This window comes from Mobula hypostoma, chromosome 9 (assembly GCF_963921235.1).
Source record: "Mobula hypostoma chromosome 9, sMobHyp1.1, whole genome shotgun sequence".
Taxonomy (NCBI): domain Eukaryota; kingdom Metazoa; phylum Chordata; class Chondrichthyes; order Myliobatiformes; family Myliobatidae; genus Mobula; species Mobula hypostoma.
The window spans coordinates 148,945,166-148,963,099 of NC_086105.1; the positions used below are offsets into that span (position 1 = coordinate 148,945,166).

Here is a 17,934-nt window from a genome sequence, read left to right on the forward strand (position 1 = left end):
AGCAGAAACCTGCAACTCTCCAAATGGCTGCAGGCCAAATGTAGTTTGGAAGAATGATCAATCATTTTACTGGGCAAGGCCTAAGAAGTCAGAACTAAGATACCATTCAGCAAATGTTTTCAGTGAAAAGCAGTCAAAGCTCAAAGGACTGTATAAGATCAGAAGACGTAAGAGCAGAACTGGCCATTTGGCCCATCGAATCTGCCCCACAATTCTAGCATAGCTGATTTATTAACCCTCTCAATCCCATTCTCCCCACCACCTTTGACACCCTGACTATTAACCTTCACTTTAATTATACAGTACCTAATGTCTTGGCCTCCACAATCGTCTTTGACAATGAATTGCACAGATTTACCACCTTCTGGCTAAAGAAATTCCTTCTCATCTCTGTTCTAAAGGGATGTCCCTCTATTCTGAGGCCATGCCCTCTGGATCTAGACTCCCCCACTATAGGAAACATCCTCTCCACATTCATTCTATCTAGACCTTTCAGTATTGAATAGGTTTCAATGAGATCCCCCCAGCCCCGATTCTTCTAAACTCCAGTGAGTACAGACTCAGAGTTATCAAATGCTCCTCATGCATTAACTCTTTCATTCCTGGGATCATTCTTGTGAACCCCTTGGTGCTCTCCAGCAGAGGTTCCTAATGTTTGCAATATCTTTCAACCCTCTGTGAACACAGCAAACAGAGATACAATTCTTCTGTTATTGTGCTAACAATCCAGAGCAGATTCAAATCCAATAAATTAAATGGCTCTGGAGTGAAAAAATAGACTCAGTAATGGCAACTATCTAAATACTAGTTTCAAAGTAAAAAAAATCATCAAAGTACAGGTACATACAGTATATGTTACCATATGCTACTTTGGAATTCATTTTTATGCAGGCATTTACAGGAAAATAAAGAAATACGACAGAATTTACATAAAGCTACACATAATCATAATTTTAAGGTGATTGGAGGAAAGTATTGGGGAGATGTCAGAGATAGATTTTTTTTACACAGAGACTCAATAGTCCTCTGGAAATGTGATGCCCTGCTGGGGGAGGTGCTAGGGGCATATATTTCAGGGGCATTTAAGAAACCCTTAGATAGGGGCATGGATGATAGAAAAATGGAGAACTATGGAGGGGGGAAGGGATAGATTGATCTTAGAGTAGGTTAAACGATTGGCACAACATCATGGGGCAAAAGGCCTGTACGGTGCTGTTTGTCAGCAAAAGAAGACAAATTGTGCAAATAAAATACTGAGAACAAGAATTCTAAAGAGTCCCTGCAAGTGATTGTACAGGTCGTGGAGTCAGTTCAGAGTTGTGGTGAGTGAAGTTATCCTTGCAGTTCAGGCGCCTGATGGCTTAGGGGTAATAACTGGTGGTGAGGGACCTGAGCTTCCGTACCCCCTGCTTGATGGTAGCAGCAACATCTGGATGCTGGGGGGAGCCTTTGGTGATGGATGCTGCTTGTTTTTTTGGCAGAGCTCCTTGCAGATGTGCTCAATTATGCAGAGGGTTTTGCTTGTGATGAACTGGGCTGTATCTACCACAATCTGTAGTGTGTTCCATTGCTGGGCACTGGTGTTTCCATACCAGGCCATTTGGCAATAAACTGGTGGTTTCCCAATCCTTTCTAAAAGAAATGATAAACACAAGAGATTTAGCATATGCCTTTCCTACCCGTGGTTCTATATACAACTCCAGCCCGCAGCATAATAGGCATCTTTGAAATGCCCCCCAACATGGCTGAGGTACCCAGCTGTGACCAACAGGCCAAGAAGAGCACTTACCACTGGCTCCTCAGCGACAATTAGAAACAGGAAATAAATATGGGCCTTCATATCCCTGAATGAGTAAATAGCAACATCCACAAGGGAGTTTCAGAATGTAGTTTGTTGATGGTACAAAACTTGATGAGATTCTGAGAGAAACATGTAAAGAAACTTCAAAAGGATATAAACAATGCAATGTTAGCACGCATTTCCAGAGGACGAGAATATAAAAGCAAGGAGATAATACTGAGATTTTATAAGGTATTGGTGAGACCATCGTCAGGGATCCCTTCCATCCAGGCAATGGTCTCTTCTCACTGCTGCCATTGGGAAAGATGTACAGGAGGCCCAGGATTCACACCACCAGGTTTAGGAACAGTTATCACCCCATAACCATCATGCTCTTCTACCAGAGGGGATAACTTCACTCACCCCACCACTGAACTGCTCCCACAACCTTTGGGCTCACTTTCAAAGACTCTTTACCTCATCTCAATATTTACTGTTCATTTATTTAATATTCTTTTACTTCCTTTTGTATTTGCACAGTTTGTTGCATTTTGCTCATTGGTTGCTTGTCCTTGTATTTGGTGTTTCATTGATTCTGTTGTGTTTCTTTGTATTTACTGTGAATGCCCACAAGAAAATAAATCTCAGGGTTGTGTACGGTGACACACAGTGGCTTGCAAAAGTTTGGGCACCCCAGGTCAAAATTTCTGCTACTGTGAATAGCTAAGCGAGTAAAAAATGACCTGATTTCCAAGAGGCATAAAGTCAAAGATGACACATTTCTTTAATATTTTAAGCAAGATTACTTTTTTATTTCCATCTTTTACAGTTTCAAAATAACAAAAAAGGAAAAGGGCCCGAAGCAAAAGTTTGGGCACCCTGCATGGTCAGTACTCAGTAATACCCCCTTTGGCAAGTATCACAGCTTGTAAACACTTTGTGTAGCCAGCTAAGAGTCTTTCAATTCTTGTTTGGGGGATTTTCACCCATTCTTCCTTGCAAAAGTTGGGCCGTCTTGCATGCACTGCTCTTTTGAGGTCTATCCACACATTCTTGATGATGTTTAGGTCAGGGGACTGTGAGGGCCATGGCAAAACCTTCAACTTGTGCCTCTTGAGGTAGTTCATTGTGGATTTTGAGGTGTGTTTAGGATCATTATCCTGTTGTAGAAGCCATCCTCGTTTCATCTTCGGCTTTTTACAGACGGTGTGATGTTTGCTTCCAGAATTTGCTGGTATTTAATTGAATTCATTCTTCCCTCTACCAGTGAAATATTCCCCGTGCCACTAGCTGCAACACAAGCCCAAAGCATGATTGATCTACCCCTGTGTTTAACAGTCGAAGAGGTGATCTTTTCATGAAATTCTGCACCCTTTTTTCTCCAAACATACCTTTGCTCATTGCGGCCAAAAAGTTCTATTTTAACTTCATCAGTCCACAGCATTTGTTTCCAAAATGCATCAGGCTTGTTTAGATGTTCCTTTGCAAACTTCTGATGCTGAATTTCGTGGTGAGGACACAGGAAAGGTTTTCTTCTGATGACTCTTCCATGAAGGTCATATTTGTGCAGGTAGAACAGTGCACCACCACTCCAGAGTCTGCTAAATCTTCCTGAAGGTGTTTTGCAGTCAAACGGGGGTTCTGATTTGCCTTTCTAGCAATCCTACCAGCAGTTCTCTTGGAAGTTTTCTTGGTCTTCCAGACCTCAACTTGACCTCCACCATTCCTGTTAACTGCCATTTCTTAATTACATTATGAACTGAGGAAACGGCTACCTGAAAACGCTTTGTTCTCTTCTTATACCGTTCTCGTGCTTTGTGGGCATCATTTATTTTAATTTTCAGAGTGCTAGGCAGCTGTTTAGAGGAGCCCATGGCTGCTGATTGTTGGGACAAGGTTTGAGGAGTCAGGGTGTTTATAAAGCTTTGAAATTTGCATCACCTGGCCTTTCCTAACGATGACTGTGAACAAGCCATAGCCCTAACAAGCTAATTAAGGTCTGAGACCTTGGTAAAAGTTATCTGAGAGCTCAAATCTCTTGGGGGTGCCCAAACTTTTGCATGGTGCTCCTTTCCTTTTTTTCTACTCTAAAATTGTACAAAACAAAAATAATACACTAATCTTGCTTAAAATGCAGAAAAGAATGTTTCATCTTTAACTTTATGACTTTTGGAGATCAGTTCATCTTCTACTCACTTAACTATTCACAGTAACAGAAATTTTGTCCAGGTATGCCCAAACTTTTGCCTGCCACTGTGTATGTACTTTGATAATCAATTTACTCAGAGTAAGACGTATAAAAAATGATCCTGTGAATGGAAGAGTTAATGTACAAGGAAATTTGATGTGCTGGGGGCAGCCCCCAAGTGTCCGCACACATTCCAGTGCCACAGCACCCCTACAATGCTCAGCAGAAGAACATTGAACACAACAAGCAAAACAAGAGCAAAAGAAGCCCTTTCTCCCTCCCTCTCAACCACCCACACATATGGACAGTCCTCCAACACCAGCCTTCAGCCGTCGACTTCTAGACTTCAGCTGACCTTTGGGCTCCAATCTTCAGTAATGGCCCCCTGCACTACCCAATGACAGGACCCTGAACTCCAGTTACGCCAACTCCGATGCGCACGTACACCCGACCCCAGAACCCACCAACCTGGGAAAAATCAGATCCACAGATGTCCCTCATCACCTGTCCATATCACTAGCCCAATGCACACACTCGGTCACCTTCCTCACCCCTCTCCCCCATCATCTTCTTGAATAATTATCATTCTACTCCTTCGGCAGAAGCACCTCGTCATAAGATTTAGGAGCAGAGTGAGGCCATTCGGCCCACTGAGTCTGCTCCACCATTCCGTCATGGCTGATTTACTATCCCTCTCAATCTCATTTTCCTGCCTTCACCCCATCACGTTTGACACCCTGACTAATCAAGAAAATGTCAAACTTCACTTTAAATATACCCAATGGCTTGGTCTCCACAGCCTGTAGTAATGAACTCCAAAGATTCACTACCCTCTGGCTCAATAACTTCTTCCTCACCTCCATTCTAAAGGAACGTTCTTCTATTCTGAGGCTGTGCCCTCTGGTCCTAGACTCCTCCACTATAGGAAACATCCTCTCAACTAGGCCTTTCAATATTTGATAGATTTCAATAAGACCCTCCTCATTTTTCTAAACTCCAGCATGTACACACCCAGAGCAATCAAACACTCCTCACATGTTAACCCTTTCAGTCCCAAGACAATATTTGTGAACCTCCTCTGGAGCCTCTCCAATACTGGCACATCCTTTCAGAGACAAGGGACACAAAACTGCTCACTATACCCCAAGTGCAGTCTGACCAGTGCCTCAACATTACACCCTTGCTTTCATGCCAGGGTTCCATAGATTGAGAGGCAACATTTCACTGTAGGACCATCCTTTGAATGTGTGTCCAGACAGTTAGTCAGCTGTCTAGCTAGCTGTTGGGTGAGGGGGTTGGGTTGGGGGAGTAACTCACGGACGAACCTCATCCTGCACTTAACAACATCCAACATTCCAATACCAGTTCCATGGACAGAAATCAGGAGCACGACTTCTCTTTAAGTTGAAGAATTCTTCTTTTTTAAGTCTCTCTGCAAGATTTTTTGCTCTGATCTGTGCACAGTTAATCGTGCCGATGGGTCTTGTGCAAAGACAGCCATGCTGGCTCCTGGCCAAAAACACCGCAGACTGGAGCTGCTTGGATAAAATGAGTTTGTACATTTGCCAGGGCTCCTCATTATAAAGATTCAGTTCATTCTCTGTGCTGGACAGTGTGAGTGAACCACTGGCAAGGCATCACTGAACATCTCACTGTATAGGCGGCTACACATGAAGCAGCTTCCAAGAAAGTTCACAACCTTAACCAAGTTGGCACTGTCAGGGACAAGAGCCACTTAAGGGAGCACGGGGCATTCTCCCCACTGTTCACTTTATTCTTAAAGTGACCATAGTTTTTTTATTATTTGGAGACTCAGCTCAGAACAGGCCCAGCACTGCCAGCAACCCACCTATTTAACACTCACCTAATCACAGGATACCTTTAAGTGATGAATTAACCTGCTGCACAAGGTTTTTGGACTGTGGAAGGAAATCAGAGCACCTAGAGGAAATCTGCACAGACATGGGGAGAAGGTACAAACGCCTTATTGACAGCGCCTGAATTAAGCTCCGGAATGCCCTGAGCTGTAATAGCGTCATACTAACCGCAATGCTAACATGGCGCCATGTTTAATGACATCAAAAACTGTATATTAATCATCATACTGTTGGTTATGAGATCTTGTAATCTACAAACCGTTTGCTGTACAACGAACATAGAATGTCACAGTAAAGCCCCTTTAGCCCATGACGTTATGCTGACCTTTAACCTATGCTAAGATCAATCTAACCCTTCCTTCTCACATAAGCCCCCATTTTTCTAACATCTATGTGCCTATCTGTGTCTCTTAAATGTCCCAAATATGACTGCCTCTATCACCACCCTGGCAGCACACTCTACACACACACCACTCTCCGTGTGAAAAAAACTTGACTCTGACATCCCCATCCTATACTTTCCTGTCATCACCTTAAAATAATGCACCCTAGCATAAGCCATTCCTACCCGGGAAAACACCTCCGGCTGCCCACTCGATCTCTGCTCCTTACCCTGTACACTGTCACTTCGTATTTATAAAGATTAACTTTGTTACACGTATATTGAAACATAGGGTGGGGTGTGTTTTTGTGTCGGTGACCAACACGGTTCGAGGATGTGCTGGGAGCAGCCTGCAAGTGCTGCCATGCTTCTAACTCACAGATTACCAGTCTTAACCCATGGTATCTTTGGAATGCTGTACAGGAGGAAAGCGGAGCACCCATTAAAAACCCAGGCAGTCACAGGGAGAATGTACAAACTCCTTACAGACAGCAGTGGGAATGGAACCCTAATCACTGGTGCTCTAAAGTATTACACTAACCACGATGCTACTGTACCATTCTTTTTGTAAGAAAGGGCAAACCAGACAGGCTTCATTGTCCAGAACACAAATCAGAAATAAAGGAAATCTGAGTTTTAATTATTTAGAGACACGGTATAGAACAGGCCCTTCTGGCCCAACATGCTGCACCACCCAACTACCCAACCCTAGCCTAGTCACAGCACAATTTACAATGACAATGAACCTACTAACCTCTATCTTTGGGAATGTGGGATAAATCCATGTGCACATGAGAAGGACACAGAAACTTCTCACAGAGGACACTGGAATTGAACTCCCAACACTCTGAGCTGTAATAGTGCTACACTACTGTGGCACCCCACAGTACACTACCATGATATTTCTTAAATCATATCATATCCTAAAATGGTTCAGAGTCAGCAAAAAAAGTTATCATTGCATTGTAAGAAATCAGGTATGTAATCTGTGCAACAGACTCTCACAATCACAAAGAAATAAATCTACTCAGGACACCCAGGAGGTGTTTCCTGCAAATGCCTGTCATGTCTACCCAAGCTGGTTTAATTGTCCTGGGATTGTGAAGGACACTATAGAAATGCAAGTTATTTCCTTTCTTTGTCCCACTCTATCACAACCACCAATGTAGCACTAGTGGGATCACTCAAGTCAACTATCATGTTCTCCAAAGGGATTGTTTATTAGTGGATCCTCAGATGGCTGTAGAGACTAATCTGGGGGCCAAATAACTGGGACTTTACAGCAGATTCCCTGAATGGAGAATACTTGTGCGTGACTTAGTTTAATGTGAGGAGGCTGACGCACAGGCAGCCACCACACGGTTCTTGACAGAGCGGGGTCAGGGTCCAGAGGCATTGAATGCTAGAAGACTGGGGGACCCGTCATCGCTGCTGCGTTCCTCCACCTTCACTGCCGTTGTGAAGCGTCATCACCTTCCACTGTCTCCACCACGGAGGTCCAGCTTGGATCTCTCTTCGTCTGGAATCTTACTGCCATGAGTGACCCTACCAGGAGCTAAACCCCAGCAGCATCACTCTCGAGACCTCAGAGACTCACAAGCCTCCCCACCAGAACAAGGTGACGATCTTTGGAAAATGTACCATCACAAAGCTTGCCAATTTACAATTTACAGTATGACACAGCAGTGGATTTTAAAAAGAATACGACAGATAGTTCACTTGGAAGATTCCTTCATGTCTGTACACATATTCACAAGATACTTCACACGACAAGCTAAGTTAACTGTGCCCCAATGTAGATGAGAATCTACTAGTCTGAATCTGAACTATGCTATAACTCTGGAGATAATGATAAATTACTAGGGGTGGGCTACAGTTTATAGCAGGAGATGACTACATTCCTATACCGGCAATAGTATAATGATGTGCATTACAGTATAATATTGGAGTCTTCTCTGAGGATCGTCAGCTTGTCGTGGTGGAGGGGCTTGTGAGTTTCTGAGATCCCAGGAGCGATGCCACATCACAACGGCAGTGAAGATGGGGGGAGGCTGCAGCAGTGACCAATCCCCGGTCGTCTAACATTCCAGACCACTGGACCCTGACCCCAATCTGTCAAGGACCGTGTGGTGGCTACCCATGCATCAGCCACCCCACGTTAATAAAAGTCATGCCCAGGCATTCTCCATTAAGAGAACCCACCCTAACATCCCAGATTAAGTTCCGTGGCGATCAGCAAGTGGCGAAGGGGGCAGGATTGGGAGGTCTGGAGCTCACGCTGCACCAGAATATGTGGATCCCTGTTCAGCCCCTACAGCCACTGGGGGACTGATCAGTAGATAATCCCTTAGGAGAAAGGGATGGCACAGTAGCACCTCGGTATTACAGAGCCAGCGAGCCAGGTTCAATTCCCACTCTGTCTGTAAGCTGCTTCTACATTCTCCACTGTGACTACTATACATGGCTTTCCTCCGGAGGTTTCAGTTTCCTACCTCATTCCAAAGACATAAAGGTTAGTAGGTTAATTGATAGAGGCTCGTTGGGCTGAAAGGGCCTGCTACCACATGGTATCTCTGAATAAAAATACATTTTCAAAAGTCATATTTGACCTGAGTGATCGCACTACTAATACTGTATCCCAGTATAAGACTGGAGCTAACCATTTAGTAATACGTGGTGTGTGTTAACACATAGTATAACATGCTACTTTTGTAAATAGGTTATGGTGTAACACCGGAGTGGGTAGAAAACTGGGAATGGACTAGTTGGTTACAGAATACTGCTGGATACCAGACAGAATGGTACAAAGCCATAGTAGTTACTAGTATGACTATCACTATAAGACATTGGAGCAGAATTAGGCCCTTTGGCCCATCAATCTGCTCTGCTATTCCATCATTGCTGATGTATTATCCCTCTCAACCCTATTCTCTTGCCTTCTCCTGTTACCTTTGACGCTCTGACTGATCTAAAACCTATCAACGTTCACTCTAAATATACCCATCTTGACCTCCACAGCTGCTTGTGGCAAAGAATTCCACAGAGTCACCACCCTCTGGCTAAAGGCATTCCTTCCTGTCTCTGTTCTAAAGGGATGCGTCTATGCCGAGGCTGGGCCCTGTTGTCCTAAACTCTCCCACTTTTGGAAGCATCCTCTCCACATCCGGTCTATCCAATGAGAATTCCCCTCATTTTTCTAAACCCCAGTGAGTACAGGCCCAGGACCATCAAACATTTTTGCATATGTTAACCCTTTCGTTTCCTGAATCATAAGACGGAGTATGCTCTTGTATAACTTTGGGAGTATAACTGTGGGTTAATTATTGGTGAACTATTCATTAGTGGTTGTACACTAGGTGTAGGTTACAATATAACTGGCAGGAGAGAACTACAGGGAGTGGGCCACATTCTAACATTTAAATGGAATACAGTAGGCTATAATACACCACTCGGACTGGGTAACGTTACGACACTGAGAATGGGTTACAGAACATAGAAATCTACAGGGTGAAACACAAAGTCTTTGGGCTAACTGCAAGACCGTGTCTTTGCTATTGCTTTGCTCATACTTGAGTGCTGGGTGGTGCTGATGCCTTTTTTTTGCCGGTGGAGGAGGGGGGAACTGGGGGGTCTTTGGGGTTCTAACATTTAACTGCCATTCATTCTTTGGGGCACTCCTCTGTTTTTGTGGATGTTTGTGAAGAAAAAGCATTTCACGATGTATATTGTACACATTTCTCTGACATTAAATTGTACCTTTGAGCCTTTGGAAAGCACATTACAGGCCCTTCGGCCCACAATGTTGTACCAACCATGTAACCTACTCTAGAAACTGCCAAGAATTTCCCCAGCGCATAGCCCTCTATTTTTCTAAGCTCCATGTACCTATCTAAGAGTCTCTTAAAAGACCCTATTGTATCCGCTTCCACCACTGCCACCGGCAGTGCATTCCACTTACCCACCATTCTCTGTGTGAAAATCTTTCCCCTGACGTCCCCTCGGTACCTGTTTCCAAGCACCTGAAAACTATGCCCACTCATGTTAACCATATCAGCCCTGGGAAAAAGCCTCTGGATATCCACACATTATCTTGAAGGATAACATCAGAAAGATTCTATCAGTAGTGTAATAGTCAATTATAAAAGTAAGAGTAAGTCACACTATAAAGGTGACTGTATAACATCAGGAGTCGATCACATTTTAACACCAACAAGAGGTTGCCGCAGATTACTACAGTGGGAGTAGTCCACAAAACCCATGAGAACGGTATAACATTGGGGGTGGGGGGGTGTTCTCTCACACACACACACACACATGATGACACAGGGAGGGGCCAGTGTCCAGGGAGGGTCAGAGGTCACACAGAAACACATACTCACTGGTACCAAGGAAAGGGATTCATACAATGACACTACGAGGAGGCTCTCTTACACACACATACCCACACTGACAAGAGGAGAGAAAGTTCCCTCTTTCTCTCACTGACACGGGATGGGGAGTTCTCTCTCTCTCTCACACACACACACTCTGACACGGGGAGGTGATTTTACACACACAGACATGGGGATGGAATCACACACACACGGGGAGGGAATCTCTCTCTCTCACACACACACACACACACACAGACACGGAGGGAATCACACACACGGACACGGGGAGGGAATCTCTCTCTCTCACACACACACACACACACACACACACACACACAGACACGGAGGGAATCGCACACACGGGCGTGGGGAGGGAATCGCACACACTCTGACGCAGGGAGGGAATCACACACACACTGACACGGGGAGGGAATCACACACACACTGATACGGGGAGGGAATCACACACACTGGTACGGGGAGGGAATCACACACACTCTGACACGGGGAGGGGATCACACACACGCTGACACGGAGAGGGGATCATACACACTGACACGGGGAGGGGATCACACACAGTCTGACACGGGGAGGGAATCACACACACACTGACACGGGGAGGGGATCACACACACTCTGACACGGGGAGGGAATCACACACACGCTGACACGGGGAGGGGATTACACACACGCTGACACAGGGAGGGAATCACACACACACTGACACGGGGAGGGAATCACACACAGTCTGACACAGGGAGGGAATCACACATACGCTGACACGGGGAGAGGATCACACACAGTCTGACACGGGGAGGGGATCACACACAGTCTGACACAGGGAGGGAATCACACACACACTGACACGGGGAGGGAATCTCTCTCTCTCTCTCACTCACACACACACACACAGAGGGAATCACACACACGGACACGGAGGGAATCACACACACAGACATGGGGAGGGAATCGCACACACTCTGACAAAGGGAGGGAATCACACACACACTGGTACGGGGAGGGAATCACACATACGCTGACACGGGGAGGGGATCACACACAGTCTGACACGGGGAGGGGATCACACACACTGGTACGGGGAGGGGATCACACACACTGGTACGGGGAGGGAATCACACACACACACTGACACGGGGAGGGAATCTCTCTCTCTCTCTCTCTCTCTCTCACTCACACACACACGGAGGGAATCACACACACGGACACGGAGGGAATCACACACACGGACATGGGGAGGGAATCGCACACACGGACACGGGGAGGGAATCGCACACACACTGACACGGGGAGGGAATCGCACACACACTGGTACGGGGAGGGAATCACACATACGCTGACACGGGGAGGGGATCACACACACGCTGACACGGGGAGGGGATCACACACACACTGACACGGGGAGGGAATCACACATACGCTGACACGGGGAGGGGATCACACACACACTGACACGGGGAGGGGATCACACACACACTGACACGGGGAGGGGATCACACACACTGACACGGGGAGGGGATCACACACACTCTGACACGGGGAGGGGGTCACACACACTGGTACGGGGAGGGAATCACACACACTCTGACATGGGGAGGGAATCACACACACACTGACACGGGGAGGGAATCACACACACACTGACACAGGGAGGGAATCACACACAGTCTGACACGGGGAGGGGATCACACACACACTGGCACGGGGAGGGGATCACAAACACTGGTACAGGGAGGGAATCACACACACTGCCACGGGGAGGGAATCACACACACACTGACACGGGGAGGGAATCACACACACTCTGACACGGGGAGGGGATCACACACACTGGTATGGGGAGGGAATCACACACACACTGACACGGGGAGGGGACCACACACACTCTGACACGGGGAGGGAATCACACACACGCTGACACGGGGAGGGGATCACACACACTGGTACGGGGAGGGGATCACACACACGCTGACACGGGGAGGGGAACACACACACGCTGACACGGGGAGGGGATCACACACACACACTCTGACACGGGGAGGAAATCACACACACGCTGACACGGGGAGGGGATTCCACACACTGACAAGAGGAAGGGGTGTCTCCGTAGCGCTCGTTCCCCCGGGTCACAGCGCTACATTTCGGCGCTACCAGCGGGCTCCGGTCCTACCTGCGCCGGGCGCCGCTCATTCACCGGGATCGCCACCGCCCCGGTCTCCTGTGATCCGAATCCTGCACCTGGAACTCAGTCGGGGCCGGTCCGGGAGAGAGGGCGGCAAGGGCTGCTCTGCGACGCCCCGCTCCTGCCGATGTCAACGCCGCTGGCGGCGACTGCGGCGATCCCTGAACTCCATGGCAGCCGCTGAGCGCATGCCCGAGACTCGTGGCCGCGCCCGCCCCCCCCCCCCAACCTCCCCACACCCCAGCGGCGCGCAGCCTTAAAGCGGCATTGCGCCCCGCCCGCTCCCACCTCCCGCGGCCACGGCGACCGGACCACGGGCGAACCGGCCGTCCTTTGTCCCTGCAACTCTCCGGGGAGATTCATAATCCACTCTGTCAATCCCACACCGGAATTCGTCCATCCAATTTCACGTTGCACAGTGAAAATTCCTGCAGACCCTTTAAGAAGTTGGAATCTGCACTACTTTCTTTGGGGAGAAAAACTGTAAATTTATATTTGTCAAAAACGCTCGAGTTACACAGCAAATCCGTAGGCATCTGGAATGCGGTTACTTTTTCAGGTGCGCTCTGTGAATGGACTAATGTCTCATCTTAAAGGGAAGTTATATATATATAGCAGCAAGGATATTTTTTCCTTGCTACTGATTTTATTTTGTGAATCAGGGTTTCGGCGGGGCCAGTATTCATTTCCCATCCCTGACAGCTCTTTAGAAGGTGTGGGTGAGAGGCCTTCTTGAAGACCCTTGCAGATCTCTGCAGATGTGCGTTCCGACAGGATGCATCAGAGTCTGATATGGAGGTTGCTATGCCCAGGATCACAAGAGACCGCAGAGAGTTATAAAGTCAGCCAGCTCCAATTGAGGAGAGAGGAGTGTCAAAATTTACAGGGAGAAGGGAGGAGAATGGGGTTAAGAGGGAAAATAAACCAGCCGTGATGGAATGACAGGGCAGACTAGATGGGCAAAATGGCCTAATTCTGCCCCTATGTCTTATAGTCTTGTGGTGTCTGAAGAAGGCAGCATCCAGCACCATCTGAGACATGCCCTCATTCAGGGAGGAAGCACAGGAGTCTGAAGACCCATGCCAACAGCCTCTTCCCTCTGCAATCAGATTTCTAAATGGTCCACGAACTCATTAACACCGCTTCATTATATCTTTGTACAATTTATTTTTGAATTCACAGTGATTTTATGTCTTTGCACTTTTTTTTATAATCAGTATCAGGATGGTAATTTCAGAACGTCAGTGATAATGAACACAATTCTGAACCCCTGGTAAAGGTTGCACATAGTGCAGGTGGGAAAACAGTTCCAGGATTTAGACCACAAAAAAACTACAGCACAGTACAGGCTCCTCAGCCCACTATTGTTATGCTGACCTTTTAACCCACTCCAAATCAATCTAACCCTTCCTTCCCCCATATAACTCTCCATTTTTCTATCATCTGTGTGCCTATCTAAGGGTCTCTTAAATGTCCTTAATGTATCTGCCTCTACCACCACCCCTGGCAGTGTGTTCCATACAGCCACCACTCTACTTATCCCTGACATTCCCCCCATACATTCCTCCCTGGAAAAAAGTCTCTGGCTCTATGCCTCTTATCATCTTATACACATCTATCAAGTCATTCTTTTAGAATGTTTCTTGTTTTATAGTGGGTTAACTAAAGATAAAGATTAGTTTTATTTGTCACACGTACATTGAAACATCCAGTGAAATGTGTTGTTTACACCTGGGAAAAGTCTCTGGCTATCCACTATATCTATGCCTGTTATCTTATACACCACCATTAGGTCACTTCTCCTCCTCCTCCACTCCAAAGAGAAAAACACTAGCTTGCTCAACCATAGACACTCTCTGTAATCCAGACAACCTTCTGGTAAATCTCTTCTGTACCTTCACTAGAGCTTCCACACCCTTCCTATAATGAGGTGACCAAAACTAAACACAACTCTACCTAGAAATGATGGAATAACGATATATTTTCCATATTAAGATCGGCGTAACTCGGAGGAGTAGCTGCTGGAGATGGAACTCCCCTGCACATGAAACCCCCATTCTTCTTGCTGGAAGAGATTGTAGTTTAACAAGCTTTTATTAGAGTATTCTACGTGTTAATTGCATGGTGGTGGATGGAGAGATAATAAAGTGGGCTGCTTTGTACTGGATTCTTCTTGAGTGTTTTAGGGAGTTGTGCTTATCCAGGCAAATGGACATCCCATCACTTGTGACTTGTGTTAACAGGTAATGAGCTGTGTGTTGCAGGTCGCCCAGCCTCTGACCTGCTCCTGCAGCCACAGTCTCTATGTTGCTGGTTCAGGTGAGTTTCTGGTCAATGCTGATTCCTATCATGTTGACAGTGGGAGAAATATGACACCGACTGTCGCGGGTATTTGGTTAGATTCTCTCCTGATAGAGTTGGCCATTGGCATTGGGCACAGACTGCTTGATATGAATGGAATTGAACAATTGAATTAGAATTGCACAGTGCAATTGATCGCGTTGCTGTCTGTTGACGCACTGGAGTCCATGCTGGGTTGTGTGCTGGCTCCTCTCATCCGTGCTGCCCTCCAGTTATGCTCAGTGCTGCTCTTAAGTGTTCACTTGGTTCTTCCTTCCAGTGTTTGCTTGGTGGAAGAACAAGCTAGACCAGGTCAACACCCCATGCATCATCATTCTGTGGGCCCCGCCATTCAGGGATGAGCTTTTTTTTTGTGACTTATTGTTTTCTGCTATCATAACCTATGCTTATGTGCTGTGTACTGCTGGTAATGTGTTTTGCACCTTGGCTCCAGAGGAATTCAGTTGACTATATTCATCTCTGGTTAAATGATAATTAAACTTGAACTTGAACTTAAATAAACATCCTCATTTCTGACTGTGATTATTATTTATTATTTAGCAATACAGTGCGGAGTGGGCCCTTCGAGCCACACTGCCCCAGTAAACCTGATTAACTCTAACCTAATCATGGGACAATTTACAGTGACCTATTCACCTACCCTGTATGTCTTTGGACTGTGGGAGGAAACCAGAGGACCCGGAGAAAGCCCACACATTCCACGGGGAGGAAATACAGAGACTCCTTACAGAATAGCACTGGAACTTCACCCTGAACTCCAGAACGCCCCCAGCCATAATAGTGTCACACTAACCGTTACACTATCGTGTGATGGAAGGAAAGTCACTATTGTCGGTGCTAGCTGCTTCTAACCTCCCATAGATGCTGCTCGACCCACAGAGTTCCTCCAAAAGATTCTATGTTGCTCCAGATACCAGCAACTGTAATCTCTCATGCCTCCTGAAGTAATGTCCTGGAAATAATTGACTTCCAAAGAGCATTCTTTTCCCTTTTCTGTAAGACTTGATTCCGGACAATGCATTGTGAATCAAGACATTACATTTGATTTCAAGCCTGTTGGGAAGAATTGGTGATTCTGTTTTACTAATTGCACACGGGGTGTGAATGTGATGATCCCCAGTGGAATGAGGATCTCCAGGGACATGTTTGCACCAGTTACGCAATTGGTCAAGGAAAATTTGGATTTAACAGAATAAATTATCATGAGTTGTTGTGTTTATAAAGCTGAGGAGTGATTTAACAAAGATATCATAAGATGGATACAGAGAATCTATTTTTTAATATTTCTTTTTGTACAGTAATTTTTTAATGTATTGCACTGAACTGCCACCTAGTACACACCCTCTTTTCGTTACTACCAGCAGGGAGGGGGTAGAGGAACTGGAAGAGACACACTCAATATTTTCAATATTTCATGACGTTGAACTCTTCTTCCGTCGCCTACGTCTCCGAGCCTACTTCTTTGGCAAGGATTCCCCTCCCCCTACTGATGACCCCTTCTCCGGTCTTCAACCCTCCTCCTCCTCCTGGACACCCCACCTGGGCCTTCTACTTGCACTCGATCTCTTCATCTCCAACTGTTGCCGAGACATCAACCATCTCAACTTCACCACTCCTCTCTCCTGTTCCAACCTCACTCCCTCTGAACACAGTGCCCTCCACTCTCTCCGCACTAATCCAAATCTCACCATCAAACCTGCTGACAAAGGTAGTGCTGTAGTAGTCTGGCGGACGGACCTCTACCTCACTGAGGCCAAACAGCAGCTCTCTGACACCTCCTCTTACTTACCCCTGGAACAGGACCCCACCAAAAAACATCAAACCATTGTCTCCCGCACCATCACTGCCCTTATCAACTCCGGAGACCTTCCATCCTCAGCCGCTAAACTCATTATTCCCACACCTCGTACCGCTCGGTTTTACCTCCTCCCGAAGATCCACAAGCCTGACTGTCCCGGTAGACCCATAGTTTCTGCCTGCTCCTGCCCCACCAAACTTGTATCTGCCTATCTGGACTCCATTTTGTCACCCATAGTTCAGTCCCTCCCCACCTACATCCAGGATACATCCCATGCCCTCCACCTGTTCAATAACTTCCAGTTCCCCAGTCCCAACCGCTTCATTTTCACTATGGATGTCCAATCCTTAAACACCTCCATTCCCCATCAAGAAGGCCTCAAAGCCCTCCACTACTTCCTGGATAATAGACCTCACCAGTTCCCCACCACCACTACCCTCCTCGGGTTGGCAGAACTGGTTCTCACACTTAATAACTTCTCTTTTGGCTCTTCCCACCTTCTTCAGACTAAGGGTGTAGCTATGGGAACTCGCATGGGACCCAGCTACGCCTGCCTCTTCATTAGTTATGTGGAACAGTCTGTGCTCCAAACCTATTCTGGTACTGCTCCCCAACTTTTCCTTCGGTACATTGGCGACTACATTGGTGCTGCTTCCTGCACCCATGCTGAGCTCGTCAATTTCATCGACTTTACTTCCACCCAGCCCTCAAATTCACTTGGTCTATCTCGGACACTTCCACCCAGCCCTCAAATTCACTTGGTCTATCTCGGACACTTCTCTCCCCTTTCTCGATGACTCGGTCTCCATCTCTGGAGACCGACTGTCCACTGACATCTTCTACAAGCCCACTGACTCTCATAACTACCTCGACTATACCTCTTCCCACTCCGCCACATGCAAAAATGCCATTCCCTATTCCCAGTTCCTCCGTCTCCGCTGCATCTGCTCCCAGGATGAGGCTTTCCGTTCCAGG

The 17,934-nt window shown here is 46.6% G+C and overlaps 1 protein-coding gene across 1 annotated transcript in view; it reads right to left on the minus strand.

Moving 5' to 3' along the window:
* glis2b (GLIS family zinc finger 2b) overlaps nt 1–12,971 on the minus strand; it is a 108,617-nt gene extending 95,646 nt beyond the window's left edge. Inside the window, exon 1 of the mRNA XM_063059446.1 lies at nt 12,789–12,971. The gene's annotated coding sequence lies outside the window, so the exon portion shown is untranslated. The remainder of the gene's footprint in view (nt 1–12,788) is intronic.
* Nucleotides 12,972–17,934: the final 4,963 nt, after the last annotated feature.